This window comes from Papilio xuthus, unplaced genomic scaffold (assembly GCF_000836235.2).
Source record: "Papilio xuthus unplaced genomic scaffold, Pxut_1.1 DF827680.1, whole genome shotgun sequence".
Classification (NCBI taxonomy): Eukaryota; Metazoa; Arthropoda; class Insecta; order Lepidoptera; family Papilionidae; genus Papilio; species Papilio xuthus.
Window position 1 is genome coordinate 3856468 of NW_013530969.1, and position 5649 is coordinate 3862116.

Genomic DNA, 5649 nt, shown 5'->3' on the forward strand with positions numbered 1-5649 from the left:
AAATTCATTGAGATCCATGGAGCTGTTCTGGAGAAACCTGCAAACTAACATCCATCCATACAAACATTCGCATTTATAATATAATATTAACGAAAATTAAGATAGTATGATATCATCATCAGCTCACTATACGTCCCCACCGGGGGGCTTGGAGCCTACCTTAAAGTTAAGGGTATAGTATGACATAATTAATATAAATACAAATTACATTTCTGTTTTAAATGACGTTATTTACCACTAGTGTCATAACTGTCCCGTCTGCATTAACTTAAGTGTTATTCTGTCCTCCGATAACGGACTTAAATTGTCATCTGCTCGAAATTCATGAATTTCCAATTAAAATGGTAATTACAAAAGTCCTTCATTCCGTGAATATTATGAATTAATCATAAACAAATTTTCAACGCGCGATATAAATTTCATCAACATTCGATTAGTGAATGTTAGTTTTGATATTTATGATACTATCGTATTTTAGAAAATATTGTAACATCCTATAGTTATTTTCTAGCGTATTTTAGAACATTTTATAACACCCTATACTTTTAACGTATGTTCTTTTTTAAAGTTTAATGTTTGTCATAAGTAAATTGTGTACTTTCTTCCATACCAATACTTAATATAATACTTATTCAAATACTTAAAAAGATATATATTAAACTGTAATAGTGAAGATAACAGTATAAGCGTCAAAATTAATTTGCTCATAAACGTATCAAAATTTTACTTATTTAATCTAGAACGCGGCCCTATCTCCAGCCTGCAATACGTACGAAAACATATTACTGTCTCTTTTCTTTCAAAGAAAATGAAAGAGGTAGGAATATTTTTGTATACATGTTTCCGTAGTAACGTAAATTGGATTAACTGATGAAATAAATGTTTTATATTGATTATAAAGTAAAACTTTAGAAACGTGCTTCAGAAACGCATTTTATGTAAACACTATTGAACGGATAAAATTACTTCAGAAACCAATCGTTAAACAAATGTACAATTAAAATTTTATTTATTCATGCAACTCAATACTGTACAGCCAGCATCGTGTAAAGCGTAGAAAGATATGAATTATATGGCACTCCTGGGATTGGTTATCACACTTTTGTCCGTCCGTCTGTTGAATATATGGGACACGCTTAGTTTCATTTATTAAATCCTATATTTATGTTCAAGAACGGAAGCTACTCTTTGTCATTTTTATCACCTTCGCAACTATGTAGATTAAACATTAAATAGAATAATAATATTTAACTATGAATAAATAAATAAAGACTAGTAATCTGCAGGTCCTGGGTTCGAATTCTGTTATATACCAATGTGTTTTACGATTTCCAATTTACATATGTAAACCTATCCTTCGAATTTACGGTGAATGGAAACATCGTGATGCAACCTGCACATATCTGAGAAGAAATTTAAAAATATGTGTGAAGTCAACCAACCCGCACTGGGCAAGCGTGGTTGACTATGGCCTAATCACCCTTAAAACAGCGTAAGGTCCAACCCCTTCGATGGAACGTATAGTGAGTTGATGATGATGAAATATATATATATATATATATATATATATATATATATATTATCAAACAAACATTGTTAAATAATTCCCTCTATTTAATGATAAATCGTTAAAGATCACAAAACAGTAATATTTTATAGGTGTTTTCTTTGTCTTGTACACGGTTCAATGAACAATTACTGTACAACACATTACCTTCTGTATCTTTGTATTAAACAGCCACAAAAGTATTTGTGAACAAACAAACAATAACTCGTTATTTACTACTGGTAACCGATGTATTGTTTTGTGAACCATGTCACGAACAGATTTTGAAGTTTGTCAATTTATAATCATACTAGACATATAAACTTGTTAAATTATTGTTTTCTTCAGGATTATTTTAACTCGACATTTCAATTGCAACTCGTTCTATATTTAAACTGAGTAAACTAAGTAACATAACCTTAAATAATCATTCACTCTATTTTTTAAGTATATTAAGGTAAATAACTTTGAGATTTTATAAGTTAAATATTTAAAAGTTACTTAACAAAGCAGGAACCCACAATGACAAAAATTCATAATCAATCGACGAGATACCAAATATATCGAAGTATAGATCATTCGATGCTAGTCGTATCGACATTCTCTTAAAGTTTCCTTTGAGTTATACCTTTTCCTCTGTCTGGGAGTAATGATAGTCATAATAAAGCTAAGTATGCTGGTGTACATTAACTTCCGATTTTGCTCTCTACTTCCACATATACTATACAGGCTTTTGTTACTTGATTAGATCATATACATAAAACATTATTTATTTGTACTGTTAGGAAAAAATTCGACACTGTGCCGGTGCATCGGTGGAACAGGAACCTTATTAAAATATCAACTTTTATGTCCTCGAGCTAATCAATTTGACACTTGAATTTTGTAACGAAAGCGCGGCATTCGCGCCAAAGACAAGATGAAATACAGATGAAACACTCTTCTTTTTAGCCATTTTTCAAATAAAAAACGCACAAGTATGTCTAATTGAAATGCATGTTGTTTTCGAAATTTATAAATACAGTTACTAGCACGTTAGGTATTAAGCTTCTATGCAGTTAAGTGATCGATAGTCAATTGATTTGAAAGGCCTGTATCCTAGCAGCATCTAACAAGCGGCCAGAAGTGGTCCGCTAGCAAAATATAGTTAGCTCTCCTCCGCCTACTCCAATTACATGGAGTAGGCATTGAAGCATCCCTGTTCAGTCGCGGCCGTAGTGCATGTGAAGGCTATTGAATATTCAAGATTATTATTAATATTCAAGACTGGTTTGTATGCACTTTTATTGTCATTTTATTTATCTATTAAGATTATTTTATTTAATTGAAGCGCCAATAGCCTAAGGTTAAGGATATGGATTTCCGATCATGAGATCGGGGGTTCGAATTCCGCCATTCGACTATTGTCGTAAACCATGGTACAAGAAATATTGGTAAAGCTGAGCCCCTGAGCCTCTGAGCCCTTCGGTGGAGACGTATAGTGAGCTGATGATGATGACGATGATGATTAAATAAAAACTTGTCTCAAAGATGACTAGAGAAAAAATCTTGAAAGATATTTAAAAAATTGCTCTTGAAAAGTACTCGTATTTTTAATCTACATACGTGACATTATGTTACTTAACGTGACAAAGTGAAAATTGACAATATAAGCTGCTTAGTGGGGAGCAGATTGCAGCCATCAGATTTTAATTACAGCTTGAAATGCGATACCAAATTGTGGCTCAGAAGTGGCAAAATGCCAGATCAAGGCAATCCATTGTAAAACTTGCCCTATTTGCTTAATATTTTTATATAGAAGACAAACAAAATAAAATTTGATTTTAATTTCCTTATCTTATTGTGATTTTTGGTCTTTAAAAACCCATTTTGTACATTCTTTCCTGTGTTTATTCAAGGTGCATCTGTAACTTATCAACGTCACTTCGCTCTTTTTGCGATATAAAGTGAATGTTTGCTCGTTTCCCAGCGTCTACTATAAAAATATATTACTCAACTTACTTAAAGTAACTTAAGTGCAACAGTAATTAGCAAGAATAATGCTTAGATTTTACATTTCTCAAGCAGAACCATTACCGTAAGTTATTGAAGACTTGTACACAGAACTGTCTTTAGTCAAATATATTTTCAGTACTCGTTTAACTTCCTTCGGTGACTTGACGTTCTTCAAATTGCTTTCCCACTCCGTATACTTGTGAACATATGTAAATAAGTTTTAACGATGAAACTTTAGTGTAGTTCTATCCCTACTTCTTATATTTATGTATATGTTGATCACATTTAAACATTGTTTAGAAATTTTCGTGAAGAAGAGATGTTTATATGTAAGTATTGATCAAAAGGTTTATGAGAGGTATCGACTATTTAGGCATAACCATGGAAAACTTAGGGTTTCAATTATATTTCATCGTAAACATATGTTAACCCTTTTATCGCACGCTCAGATATTAGATATTCTTAGAAGTCATGATTAATTTAAATGATTAGACTTTAAGAAGTACTGGAAGCATTTTTGTAACTCAGTAAACGTCCATGATATCAACCAGCGGCTGTCAAAGGGTTAAAAGTGTTTTTAACTAAACATTGTCTAACTGTATTTTTTCATGTAATACAGTTTATATTACTTATTATTATACTTACATTTGGAACCACGGAAGGTTCCAAACAAAATGAATATTTTTAGTTTTTAAAAAGCCAAATAAGTTTCTCCCTCCTGCTATTCGTTAAAAATAAAAATAACTCCAATGTATTCAAGTCTCGTTACGAATAGTCGAACAAAGATCCCTCTTTTACCAAATATCGTCTGTATATAATTGCTTTGTGCTTATCGTCAGCCGAAGCACGATTCACTTTCGTATCATTAGTTTTGGTGGCCGTCGCTTTAATTGCAACCTTTCGAGTCTTTAATGACCACGCTTAATGGACGTTGGATTTAAATTATAACGTTTAATAACATTTTAAAGAACATTTAATATAATATCACAACAATTTTATTATATTTACTTACTAGTCGCAATCGTTTCTTTAATATCTTATTTCATTTATTATCTAGCTTCCATTTATTCATTAAATATTATATAAACTATTAGCGGTCGCCCGCGACTCATTAAGAAAATAATTAGTAGCCTATGTGTTGTTTCAGGTTATGTTCTATATGTATACAAAATTTTACTGAGCCTTTCAGCCGTTCTGGAGATACATTCAAACAAACGTCCATCCATCTAAATATTCACGTTTCTAATATTAGTAAGATTTTAATAGCTAACTGTTTTAAAAACAGAACAGATAACTGTTTTTTAGTCCATTCTACGGTAATTTAAAAAAACAGTCGCAAATGATTGTAAAAGAATAAATGAACGTAAGTTATTTGTTTACTTGTTTCGGAATGAATTACGTGAATTAGTGTATACAGGTAATGTGGAAATACTAAATTCCTTTACTAATATGACTACATCGCGTGCAAGTAATCAACTAATGGAAACATGTCTGTACCAAGTAAAACATTCCTAAATTGCACCTTTTCACTAACATTGTAACCCGCATTTTAGCAGCGCTTTCAACATTCAAGTTATAGTAAAAATTTAACTAAAGAATTAACTATATTCAAAATAACCTCCAGATTGATAAAAAGGGTTTTTAAATAAATCTTTCTTTTTCACTTCGGGTCGACTAGTACCTGCTTTTTTGTGACTGAATACTGTTTGCCTTGAATTTAGAGTTTCACTAGGCTTGAGGAGGGCAGCCGCGGACAGCGCTTAGTCTGAACCTCGCTTAAGAGTAACTAGGTTCTAAGGCTCCCTAAGGTGCCTCACCTCGGGCTGTTACTGTTACTCCGTAAATATATTTTTTTAATATCAGAAGGTGGCAATCGAGCGAGTGGCCACCAGAAATCTCTGAAATAGCGAAGTGACCGTTGCCCATAGACATTTTTTTTTCTCAAAAGGCGGCAAACGAGCGAGCGGCCACCTGAAATCGCTAAAATAGCGAAGTGACCGTTGCCCATAGACATACGCAATTGCATATGCGTTGCCTACCTTAAATCAACGGAGGAGAGGATGCACAGAAAGAAAATATTTTCACTTTCCATGCATCCTTTCATCCGG